Genomic DNA, 14,157 nt, shown 5'->3' with positions numbered 1-14,157 from the left:
TCGTGAGCGCATACTTTCTGTTTTTTTCAGCAAGATCAAATAACAATCATCCAAGAAGATCCTAAAGGATTTACTTGGCACAAACACTAATTAAAACATAAAAAACAAAATCATAACAGATGTTAGATAAATTATTTATTACCAAACAGGAACAAAAAGTAAAGAACAAAAATAAAATTTGGTTGCCTCCCAACAAGCGCTATTCTTTAAAGCCCCTAGCTAGGCGAATAGATTTCAATGATGCTCACATGAAAGACAAGAATTGAAGCACAAAGAGAGCATCATAAAACATGTGACAAACACATCTAAGTCTAACATACTTCTTATGCATAGGCATCTTATAGGAAAACAAATTATCAAGGCAAGAAAAAACTAGCATATGCAAGGAAGCGGAAATAAACAATAGCAATCTCAACATAACGAGAGGTAATTTAGTAACATGAAAATTTCTACAACCATATTTTCCTCTCTCATAATAACTACATGTAGGATCATAATCAAATTCAACAATATGGCTATCACAAAACATATTCTTAACAAGATCCACATGTATGCAAAGTTGACACCCTTCCAAAATAGTGGGATTAACATTAACTAAAGTCATGACCTCTCCAAACCCACTTTTATCAAAAACTTCATAAGATTGAACATTCTCCAAATATGTGGGATCTAAAGTTGACACTGTTCCAAACCCACTTTCAATATTATTGCAAACATTATTATCAATCTCATATTCATCATGGGGCTTAAATAATTTTTCAAGATCATAAGAAGAATCACCCAAATCATGATCATTGCAACAAATAGAGGACATAGAAAAACTAGCATAGCCAAGCTTAGGGTTTTGCATATTATTAGCACAATTTACATCAATAGAATTTATAATAAAATCATTGCAATCATGCTTTTTATTCAAAGATCTATCGTGAATTGCTTCATAAGGTAATTCATCACACTTTTTAGATTCATGAATTTCAAGAAAAACCTCATAAAGATAATCTAGTGCACTCAACTCACTAGCAATAGGTTCATCATAATTAGATCTCTTAAAGATATTAGCAAGTGGATGCGGATCCATAAACTTTTAGCAAACGAAGATGCAAGCAAAAAGAAGGTACATGGTAACACAAGATCAAACAGAAGAAGGGCGAAAGAAAAGGGCAACGGTGAAGTGGGGGAGAGGAAAATGAGAGGCAAATGGCAAATAATGTAATGCGAGGGAGAAGAGTTTATGATGGGTACTTGGTATGTCTTGACTTGGCGTAGATCTTCCCGACAAGGGCGCTAGAAATCCGTCTTGCTACCTCTTGAGCATGCGTTGGTTTTCCCTTGAAGAGGAAAGGGTGATGCAGCAAAGTAGCGTAAGTATTTCCCTCCGTTTTTGAGAACCAAGGTATCAATCCAGTAGGAGACTACACGCAAGTCGCCTAGTACCTGCACAAACAAATAAGAACCTTGCAACCAACGTGATAAAGGGGTTGTCAGTCCCTTCACGGCCACTTGCAAAAGTGAGATCTGATAAAGATAACAAGATAAATATTTTTGGTATTGTTGTTGTATAGATTGGAAAGTAAAGATTGCAAAATAAATAGTAAACTAGAATTGTAGATCGGAAACTTATATGATGTAAAGTAGACCCGAGGGCCATAGGTTTCACTAGTGGCTTCTCTCAAGATAGCATGTATTACGGTGGGTGAACAAATTACTGTCGAGCAATTGATAGAAAAGCATATAATTATGAGAATATCTAGGCATGATCATAAACATAGGCATCACGTCTGTGTCAAGTAGACTAAAACGATTCTGCATCTACTACTGTTACTCCACACATCGACCGCTATCCAGCATGCATCTAGAGTATTAAGTTCCTTAGAATAGAGTAACACATTAGTCAAGATGACATGATGTAGAGGGATAAACTCAAGCAATATGATATAAACCCCATCTTTTTATCCTCGATGGCAACAATACAATACGTGTTGGTTCCCTTTCTGTCACTGGGACCAAGCACCGCAAGATTGAACCCAAAGCTAAGCACTTCTTCCGTTGCAAGAAAGTTCAATCTAGTAGGCCAAACCAAACTAATAATTCAAAGAGACTTTCAAAGATATAAAATAATGCATATAAGAATTCAGATAAGAATCAAATATTGTTCATAGATAATCTTTATCATAAACCCACAATTCATCGGATCTCGACAAACACACCGCAAAAAGTATTACATCGAATAGATCTCCAAGAACATCGAGGAGAACTTTGTATTGAGATCCAAAGAGAGAAAAGAAGCCATCTAGCTAATAACTATGGACCCGAAGGTCTATGGTAAACTACTCGCACATCATCAGAGAGGCTATGGTGTTGATGTAGAAGCCTTCCGTGATCGAATGCCCCTCCGGCAGATCGCCGGAGAAGGCCCTGCTACCTCTTGAGCAGGCGTTGGTTTTCCCTTGAAGAGGAAAGGGTGATGCAGCGAAGCAGCGTAAGTATTTCCCTCGGTTTTTGAGAACCAAGGTATCAATCCAGTAGGAGACCACGCGCGAGTCACCTCATACCTACACAAACAAATAAGAATCTCGCAACCAACACGATAAAGGAGTTGTCAATCCCTTCACTGCCACTTGCAAGAGTGAGATCCGAGAGAGATAATAAAAATAAGATAAATATTTTTGGTATTTTTATGATGTAGATTGAAAGTAAAGATTGCAAAATAAAATAGATTGGAAACTTATATGATGGAGAATAGACCCGGGGGACATAGGTTTCACTAGTGGCTTCTCTCAAGATAGCATAAGTATTACGGTGGGTGAACAAATTACTGTCGAGCAATTGCTAGAAAAGCGAATAATTACGAGAATATCTAGGTATGATCATGTATATAGGCATCACGTCCGTGACAAGTAGACCGACTTCTGCCTGCATCTACTACTATTACTCCACACATCAACCACTATCCAGCATGCATCTAGAGTATTAAGTTCATAAGAACGGATTAACGCTTTAACCAAGATGACATGATGTAGAGGGATAAACTCATGCAATATGATATAAACCCCATCTTTTTATCCTCGATGGCAACAATACAATACGTGTCGTTTCCCCTACTGTCACTGGGATCGAGCACCGCAAGATCAATCTAGTAGGCCAAACCAAACTCATAATTCGAAGAGACTTGCAAAGATACCCAATCATACATAAAAGAATTCAGAGAAGATTCAAATATTGTTCATAGATAATCTTGATCATAAACCCACAATTCATCGGATCTCGACAAACACACCGCAAAAGAAGATTACATTGAATAGATCTCCAAGAGAATCGAGGAGAACTTTGTATTGAGATCCAAAGAGAGAGAAGAAGCCATCTAGCTAATAACTATGGATCCGAAGGTCTGAGGTAAACTACTCACACATCATCGGAGGGGCTATGGTGTTGATGTAGAAGCCCTCCTTGATCAATGCCCCCTCCGGCGGAGCGCCGGAAAAGGCCCCAAGATGGGATCTCACGGGTACAGAAGGTTGCGGCGGTGGAATTAGGTTTTCGTGGTGCCCTCTGATGTTTACAGGGTACGTAGCTATATATAGGAGGAAGAAGTAGGTCGATGGAGCCACGGGGGGCCCATGAGGGTGGAGGGCGCGCCCAGGGGGTGTAGGCGCGCCCCCTGCCTCGTGGCCTCCTCGTTGATTGCTTGACGTCCACTCCAAGTCCTCTGGATCTTGTTTGTTCCAAAAATCACGCTTCCGAAGGTTTCATTCCGTTTGGACTCCGTTTGATATTATTTTTCTGCAAAACACTGAAATAGGCAAAAAACAACAATTTGGGATGGGCCTCCGGTTAATAGGTTAGTCCCAAAAATAATATAAAAGTGTATGAATAAGCCCATTAAACATCCAAAACAGTATATATAATAGCATGGAACAATAAAAAATTATAGATACGTTGGAGACGTATCAAGGATCCCCAAGCTTAATTCCTGCTCGTCCTCGAGTAGGTAAATGATAAAAACAAAATTTTTGATGTGGAATGCTTCCTAACATATTTTTCAATGTAATTTTTCTTTATTGTGGCATGAATGTTCAGATCCGAAAGATTGAAGATAAAAGTTTAATATTGACATAAAAATAATAATACTTCAAGCATACTAACTAAGCAATCATGTCTTCTCAAAATAACATGGCCAAAGAAAGTTATCCCTAAAAAATCATATAGTCTGGCTATGCTCTATCTTCATCACACAAAATATTAAATCATGCACAACCCTGATGACAAGCCAAGCAATTGTTTCATACTTTTGATGTTCTCAAACTTTTTCAACTTTCACGCAATACATGAGCGTGAGCCATGGACATAGCACTATGGGTGGAATAGAATGGTGGTTGTGGAGAAGACAAAAAGGAGAAGATAGTCTCACATCAACTAGGCATATCAACGGGCTATGGAGATGCCCATAAGTAGATATCAATGTGAGTGAGTAGGGATTGCCATGCAACGGATGCACTAGAGCTATAAGTGTATGAAAGCTCAACAAAAGAAACTATGTGGGTGTGCATCCAACTTGCTTGCTCACGAAGACCTAGGGCAATTTGAGGAAACCCATCATTGGAATATACAAGCCAAGTTCTATAATGTAAAATTCCCACTAGTTTATGAAAGTGATAACATAGGAGACTCTCTATCATGAAGATCATGGTGCTACTTTGAAGCACAAGTGTGGAAAAAGGATAGTAACATTGTCCCTTATCTATTTTTCTCTCATTTTTTATTTGGGCCTTTTTTCATTGGCCTCTTTTTTTTCGTCCAGAGTCTCATCCCAACTTGTGGGGGAATCATAGTCTCGATCATCCTTTCCTCACTGGGACAATGCTCTAATAATGATGATCATCACACTTCTTTTGACTTACAACTCAAGAATTACAACTAAATACTTAGAACAAAATATGACTCTATGTGAATTCCTCCGGCGGTGTACAGGGATGTGCAATGAATCAAGAGTGACATGTATGAAAATTATGAAAGGTGTCTTTGCCACAAATACGATGTCAACCACATGATTATGCATGGCAATATTGCAATGATGAAGCGTGTCTTAACTCTTAACAAACGAAACGGTGGAAAGTTGCATGGCAATATATCTCGGAATGGCTATGGGAATGCCATAATAGGTAGGTATGGTGGCTGTTTTGAGGAAGGTATATGGTGGGTGTATGATACCGGCGAAAAGTGCACTGTAATATAGAGGCTAGAAAATGTGGAAGGGTGAGGGTGCGTATAATCCATGGACTCAACGTTAGTCATAAAGAACTCACATACTTATTGAAAAAATCTATTAGTTATTGAAACAAAGCCGTACGCACATGTTCCTAGGGGGATAGATTGGTAGGAAAAGACCATCGCTCGTCCCCGACCGCCACTCATAAGGAAGATAATTAGTAAATAAATCATGCTCCGACTTCATCACATAACGGTTCACCATACGTGAATGCTACGGGAATCACAAACTTCAACACAAGTATTTCTCAAATTCACAACTAGTCAACTAGCATGACTCTAATATCACCATCTCCATATCTCAAAACAATTATCAAGTATCAAACTTCTCATAGTATTTAATGCACTTATATGAAAGTTTTTATTATTCCTAAAAGCAAATTACCATGCTGTTCTAAAGGACTCTCAAAATAATATAAGTGAAGCATAAGAGATCAATTATTTCTATAAAATAAAACCACCACCGTTCTCTAAAAGATATAAGTGAAGTACTAGAGCAAAAACTATATGGCTCAAAAGATATAAGTGAAGCACATAGAGTATTCTAATAAATTCCGATTCATGTGTGTCTCTCTCAAAAGGTGTGTACAACAAGGATGATTGTGTTAAATTAAAAAGCAATGACTCAAATCATACAAGACGCTCCAAGCAAAACACATATCATGTGGTGAATAAAAATATAGCTCCAAGTAAAGTTACCGATGAACGAAGACAAAAGAGGGGATGCCTTCCGGGGCATCCCCAAGCTTAGGCTTTTTGGTGTCATTGGATTTACCTTGGGGTGCCTTGGGCATCCCCAAGCTTAGGCTCTTGCCACTCCTTGTTCCATAATCCATCAAATCTTTACCCAAAACATGAAAACTTCACAACACAAAACTTAACAGAAAATCTCGTGAGCTCCGTTAGCGAAAGAAAACAAAACACCACTTCAAGGTACTGTAATGAACTCATCTTTTATTTATATTGGTGTTAAACCTACTGTATTACAACCTTTCTATGATTTATAAACTCCATTACTAGCCATAGATTCATCAAAATAAGCAAACAACACACGAAAAATAGAATCTGTTAAAAACAGAACAGTCTGTAGTAATCTGTAACTAACACAAACTTCTGGAACACCAAAAATTCTAAAATAAATTTCTGGACATGAGGAATTTATCTATTAATCTTATTCAAAAAGAATTAACTAAATATCACTCTCCAATAAAAAATGGCAGCAATTCTCGCAAGCGCTAAAGTTTCTATTTTTTATAGAAAGATCAAAAAGACTTTCCCCAAGTCTTCCCAATGGTTCTACTTGGCACAAACACTAATTAAACACAAAAAACACAAACAAAACATAGGCTAGATAAATTATTTATTACTAAACAGGAAAAAAAATCAAGGAATAAAAATAAAATTGGGTTGCCTCCCAACAAGCGCTATCGTTTAACGCCCCTAGCTAGGCATAAAAGCGAGGATAGATCTAGGTATTGCCATCTTTGGTAGGAAATCCATAAGTTTCTCTCATAATATATTCATATGGTAATTTAATTTTATTTCTAGGGAAGTGTTCCATGCCTTTCCTTAACGGAAATTGGAATCTAATATTCCCTTCCTTCATATCAATAATTGCACCAATCGTTCTAAGGAAAGGTCTACCAAGGATAATAGGACATGAAGGATTGCAATCTATATCAAGCACAATGAAATCTATGGGCACATAATTCCTATTTGCAACAATAAGAACATCATTAATTTTTCCAATAGGTTTCTTAATAGTGGAATCCGCAAGGTGCAAGTTTAAAGAACAACCATCAGATTCACGGAAACCTAGCAAATCACACAAAGTTTTTGGGATCGTGGAAACACTAGCGCCCAAATCACACAAAGCATAGAATTCATGATCTTTAATTTTTATTTTAATAGTAGGCTCCCACTCATCATAAAGTTTTCTAGGGATAGAAACTTCCAACTCAAGTTTTTCTTCATAAGATTGCATCAAAGCATCAACGACATGTTTAGTAAAAGCTTTATTTTGATTATGAGCATGAGGAGAATTTAGCACGGATTGCAACAAGTAAATAAAATCTATAAAAATTAAATTCCTTGAAATCCAAGATAATGGGTTCATTGCTATTTAAAATTTTAACCTCTTGAATCCCACTTTTACCAATTTTTGCATCAAGATCTAAAAACTACAAATTTTTGGGACGCCTTCTAACTAAAGTTGACTCATCTCCAGTCCCATAATTATCAAGATTCATATTGGAAAACAAGGATTTAATAGGGGACACATCAATCACTTTTAGATCTTCATGTTTATTATCATGAAAACTAGAAGAACACGCTTTCACAAAGCAATCTTTCTTAGCACGCATCCTAGCGGTTCTTTCTTTGCACTCATCAATGGAAATTCTCATGGATTTGAGAGACTCATTGACATAATGCTTAGGTGGAGTAGATCTAAGTTTCAAAGAATCAACATCTAGAGAAATTCTATCCATGTTCCTAGCCAATTCATCAATCTTAAGCAATTTTTCTTCAATCAAAGCATTGAAACTCTTTTGCGAACTAATAAATTCTTTAATACTAGATTCAAAATTAGAGGATATATTATTATAATTTCCATATGAATTGTTGTAGGAATTACCATAATTATTAGAGGAATTACTAGGAAACGGCCTAGAATTAAAATTACCTCTATACGCGTTGTTACCAAAATTGTTCCTACCAACAAAATTCACATCCATAGATTCATTATTATTCTCAATCAAAGTAGACAAAGGAATATTATTGGGATCAGTAAGAGCACTCTTATTAGCAAACAATTTAATAAGTTCATCCATCTTTCCACTCAAAACATTAATCTCTTCAATTGCATGCACCTTTTTACTAGTAGGTCTTTCAGTGCGCCATTGAGAATAATTAACCATAATATTATCTAGGAGTTTGGTAGCTTCACGTAAAGTGATTTCCATAAAAGTGCCTCCCGCGGCCGAATCTAAAAGATTTCTAGAAGCAAAATTCAATCCAACATAATTTTTTTTGTATAATCATCCATAAATTCAAACCATGTGTCGGGCAATTACGTATCATCAATTTCATCCTCTACCAAGATTGTGCAACATGATCATGATCAAGTTGCTTAAAATTCATAATATCGTTTCTAAGAGAGATGATCCTAGCGGGAGGAAAAATACTTTGAGATAAAAGCATCCTTGCACTTATTCCATGAATTAATACTATTTTTAGGCAAAGACGAAAACCAAGCTTTAGCACGATCTCTAAGCGAAAACAGAAATAGCTTAAGTTTAACAATATCATTATCCACGTATTTCTTCTTTTGCATATCACACAAATCAATAAAGTTGTTTAGATGGGTAGCGGCATCTTCACTAGGAAGGCCAGAAAACGGATCTTTCATGACAAGATTCAGCAAAGCAGTATTAATTTCACAAGATTCAGCATCGGTAAGAGGAGAAATCGAAGTGCAAATAAAATCATTATTGTTGTTATTGGCAAAGTCACACAATTTAGTATTATCTTGAGCCATCGTGACAAGCAAGCAATACAACACACAAGCAAACAAGTGAAAAGAAGAAAAAGCGAACGGAAGGAGAGGACGAAAGGAAAAGAGGGCGAATGAAACGGCAAGGGGGAAGTGGGGGAGAGGAAAACGAGAGGCAAATGGCAAATAATGTAATGCGAAGGATAAGAGTTGTGATGGGTACTTGGTATGTCTTGACTTTGCGTAGATCTCCCTGGCAACGGCGCCAGAAATCCTTCTTGCTACCTCTTGAGCATGCGTTGGTTTTCCCTTGAAGAGGAAAGGGTGATGCAACAAAGCAGCATAAGTATTTCCCTCAGTTTTTGATAACCAAGGTATCAATCCAGTAGGAGACCACGCGCGAGTCACCTCATACCTACACAAACAAATAAGAACCTCGCAACCAATGTGATAAAGGGGTTTTCAATCCCTTCACGGCCACTTGCAAGAGTGAGATCTGATAGAAATAATAATAATAAGATAAATTGGTATTTTTATGATGTAGATTGAAAGTCAAGATTGCAAAATAAAATATATTGGAAACTTATATGATGGAGAATAGACCCGGGGGCCATAGGTTTCACTAGTGGCTTCTCTCAAGATAGCATAAGTATTACGGTGGGTGAACAAATTACTGTTGATCAATTGATAGAAAAGCGAATAATTATGAGAATATCTAGGTATGATCATGTACATAGGCATCACGTCCGTGACAAGTAGACCGACTCCTGCCTGCATCTAGTACTATTACTCCACACATCGACCGCTATCCAACATGCATCTAGAGTATTAACATCATAAGAACAGAGTAACGCTTTAAGCAAGATGACATGATGTAGAGGGATAAACTCATGCAATATGATATAAACCCCATCTTTTTATCCTCGATGGCAACAATACAATATGTGTCGTTTCCCCTACTGTCACTGGGATCGAGCACCGCAAGATTGAACCCAAAGCTAAGCACTTCTCCCATTGCAAGAAAGATCAATCTGGTAGGCCAAACCAAACCGATAATTCTAAGAGACTTGCAAAGATAACCAATCATACATAAAAGGATTCAAAGAAGATTCAAATATTGTTCATAGATAATCTTGATCATAAACCCACAATTCATCGGATCTCGACAAACACACCGCAAAAGAAGATTACATCGAATAGATCTCCAAGAGAATCGAGGAGAACTTTGTATTGAGATCCAAAGAGAGAGAAGAAGCCATCTAGCTAATAACTATGGACCCGAAGGTCTGAGGTAAACTACTCACACATCATCGGAGGGGCTATGGTGTTGATGTAGAAGCCCTCCGTGATCAATGCCCCCTTCGGCGGAGCACCGGAAAAGGCCCCAAGATGGGATCTCATGGGTACAGAAGGTTGCGGCCCTGGAATTAGGTTTTCGTGGTGCCCTCTGATGTTTTCAGGGTACGTAGGTATATATAGGAGGAAGAAGTAGGTCGGTGGAGCCACGAGGGGCCCACGAGGGTGGAGGGCGCGACCAGGGGGGTAGGCGCGCCCCCTGCCTCGTGGCCTCCTCGTTGATTGCTTGACGTCCACTCCAAGTCCTCTGGATCACGTTTGTTCTAAAAATCACGCTCCCGAAGGTTTCATTCCGTTTAGACTCCGTTTGATATTCTTTTTCTCCAAAACACTAAAATAGGAAAAAAACAACAATTTGGGCTGGGCCTCCGGCTAATAGGTTAGTCCCAAAATTAAAATAAAAGTGTATATATAAACCCATTAAACATCCAGCAACCCAAACAGGAACAATCAAAAATTACATATATGTTGGAGACGTATTAGCCCCAAGATGGGATCTCACGGGTACAAAAGGTTGCGGTGGTGGAAAAGTGGTTTTGTGGCTCTCCTAGATATATTAAGGGTATAAGAGTATATATACGCGAAATAAGTAGGTCGGTGGAGCTCCGGGGGCCCACGAGTGTCGGGGGAAATGACACCTATGGGATCTCGAGGAACCCCTTTTGCTACGGTTGGCGGGCGCGGGGCTGTGGAAAGAGCAGGATTGAGAGATCAACGCTGGGGGATTCTCCAGGTTTGGGCCACAAGTGATGCATAATACCCTATGCATGCTGGTTTGTGTTTATCTGGTGTTCTTGGACTAGCTACAAGGTGTGCAGGGTCCAAAAAAATCCGAATCCTCTCTCAGTACGCCGTGGGCCTCCTTTTATAGTCAAAGGGGCTGCCATAGTGGCACACAGGAGGTGGAAAGCTATACAGTAGTCGAGTCTATCTCCTCACACCATAGGACAAACGCATTTAATGCGTTGCTGACGTGCCCTTCTTGCTTTATCGGGGACGACAAGGAAGCTCGTCCCAGCTGTCGCCGCCTCGCCTGGCTTCGACGCGCATCCGCACTGACAAGGCGTGTAGCGCCACGCTGGCTAGGTGCTGAGTGGGTGCGGTGGCGGCGTCTTCATGATGATCTGCATGCCACCACGAAGGTGCTTGCCGAGTTGGCCTAGAGGACGCACGTAGCCACGCAGGTGCTTGCCTAGCTGGTGGGTTGGTAGCTGCATGGGAACGACGGTGGAGTCTTGGCAGATGTGGGCCTGGCTGCGGCCCCGTGGATGTCTTCGGCAAGAGTCTTGCTGTGGCATCGTGGTCGTCCCCGGCAAGGGTCTTGCCGGGGGTCTAGTGGGTATCCTTGGCAAGGATCTTGCCGAGGATCGTCATCTTCCGGTTATCATCTAGTCTTGTGTGCTTCTGGTCTCCAAAAAGATCTGATGCCACCATGGAGGTGCCTCCCGAGCCTCGATTCCAAAGTGGTTGATGGTGCTGGAACTCTTGGGCTCAAGGGTGGCAGCTCTGCTGGTGTTGGGCAAGTTGCCCCGGCAAGGTTCTTGCCAGGGCTATGGAGGCCGCCCCGGCAAGGGCCTTGCCGAGGGAGTTCACCTCACACCTCTGCTCTTCATGTTTCTGGCTTGGCGTTGGTCTGGTTGTCTTGTGGCTTTGCTTACTTCCTCTGCTCCGCTAGGTGTGGCCGCAGGCGTGGCTTCAATTGCCTGCGCACAAGTAAAGGGGCACAAAATAGGACCCCTCCTTTTGTGCACGATAGGAGCCCCCGGGACTGGGCCATACATAAGCGCGACGCGTTGTTGGGCAAGGCCCATAATGGTGCGCGGGCATGCATGCCGAGTTGTACCGCAGTAACTCCCTTGCCAATTCACTTCCCCACGACCCGCGTTGAATGCGCAATGTGGGGGTCGTGCGTGACGTGGGGGTCATGCGTGGGGCGGTTCCTGCCCTCATGCGTCACATCGTGGTAAATGGTAAAGAGGCGGCCCGCGCCTTCCCCATAAAAAGGAAAAACCACAGGCGTGCTGCTCATTTACCCTCTACACCTCTTCCAATCTCGGAACCGCCGTTCCTCTCTTGTTCCTCAGGCGAAAGATTCGAAGTTCTTGCCTCTGCTTGCTGCCGCTGCGCCCCCATTGCTCTTGATCCCCCAAGCTTCCATGGCGCCCAAAACCAGCAGGGGCAAGGGAGCGGCCAAGGATGTCGGGGAGAAGGAGGTGCCGGAGAGCGAGTCGGCGGCGCGGCGGACGCAGCTTGCCTACTTACTGTCGACGGTCGATGCGGTCCATCTCTAGAACTTCTTCTTGGCCCTATGGGGGAGGAAGATGACGGGCCACCCTGCCACGCGCGTCGTCCCTGCTGTTTTTGCCGAGGATGGCCCAAATCGGTACCCCTTCTTCGTCAATTTCTTCTCTTGCGGGCTCTCCCCCCTTTCTCTGACTTCTTCAACGACGTCATGCACAACTACGACTTCCATATTTTGGACCTCATGCCGAACACAATGGCATGCATGTATCTCTTTGCCCACCTCTGCGAGGGCTTCGCTGGGGTGCTCCCTAGCACGACGCTCTTCCACCACTATTTCTCCCCTCGCCTCCAACCAGGGGGCGCCATCTCTAGGAGAATCGCCTAGATCCCGAGGACCCAAGAGAAAGGCACGTACCCGGAGGGTGCCCAAAAGGAGAGGTGGGTGGATTGGTGGGGCCGGTGGTGCTGGATCGATGAGGAGGATCCGTAGGAGTTTTACCGGGTTCGTCAAAGCCCGCCGACCCACTGCATAGACTGGAGCGACCTCGACGCCAACGACAAGAAGCTCTTGATCGCCACCACCAGGATCCATCGCCTCACCATGGCCGAGCTCACCCTCGAGATGATTGGGGTGGACTTCATCCGTCGCCGAATCGCCCCGATGCACAACAAGGGGAAGCCGGCCTGGGACTTCAGGAATGCGGCCGACGTCATGAGGCTCCGCCCTGGCCTGAAGCAAAACTTCACGGTTATGTGGCATGCCCATTTCTGTCAAAGGCTCTTTCAGCTCGACGTGGGCAATGACGTCAGGGCTTATAGGACCAGCAAGGCCGCGAAGGCTCGCAAGGCCATCAAGAGGGCCCTGTTTGGGTGGCCGGTGGGAGTGGTCCTGCTGACAACAACTCTCGCCAGTCCGCCATCATCGTCATGATGGCGTACTTCAACACACACGGCCTTGACCCGGCCTGGGCCGAGCCGCCAGTGGAGAGGGTGCAGGAGTTCTTCGACACCTTGTCGGATGCTTATGTCCGCGACGAGCCGTTGCTCATCCAGGACACCACCAAGGCGGAGCTGGACTACATCGCCGCCAGGGCGGCAGAGGCGACAATCGCCAATGAGGCTGGCAGCGTTGGTGGCGTGGAGGATGAGGCCGACGCGGCCGCGAAGGAGAGGGAGCTCGCCCAGTGGGCGGAGTCTGCCGGGAAGGCCAGCGGCGTCGGGGATGAGGCTCCCCTCATGGAAGACGTGGGCGACGAGTCGTCCGAAGAGGAGGTCGATTTGAACGACCCCCTATTGACCCACAAGTATAGGGGAACTATCATAGTCCTTTTGATAAGTAAGAGTGTCGCACCCAACGAGGAGCAGAAGGAAATGATAAGCGGTTTTCAGCAAGGTATTCTCTGCAAGCACTGAAATTATAGATAACAGATAGTTTTGTGGTAAGATAATTGGTAACGAGCAACAAGTAACAAAAGTAAATAAAGTGCAGCAAGGTGGCCCAATCCTTTTTGTAGCAAAGGAAAAGCCTGAAAAACTCTTATATAGAGAAAAGCGCTCCCGAGGACACATGGGAATATCGTCAAGCTAGTTTTCATCACGCTCATATGATTCGCATTCGGTACTTTGATAATTTGGTATGTGGGTGGACCGGTGCTTGGGTGCTGTCCTTACTTGGACAAGCATCCCACTTATGATTAACCTCTATTGCAAGCATCCGCAACTACAACAAAAGTATTAAGGTAAACCTAACCATAGCATGAAACATGTGGATCCAAATCAGCCCCTTACGAGCAACACAT

The sequence above is a fragment of the Triticum urartu genome, chromosome 7A, assembly GCF_056163025.1.
Source record: "Triticum urartu cultivar PI428250 chromosome 7A, HENAU_Tu73, whole genome shotgun sequence".
Classification (NCBI taxonomy): Eukaryota; Viridiplantae; Streptophyta; class Magnoliopsida; order Poales; family Poaceae; genus Triticum; species Triticum urartu.
This window is presented reverse-complemented; position numbering follows the sequence as displayed.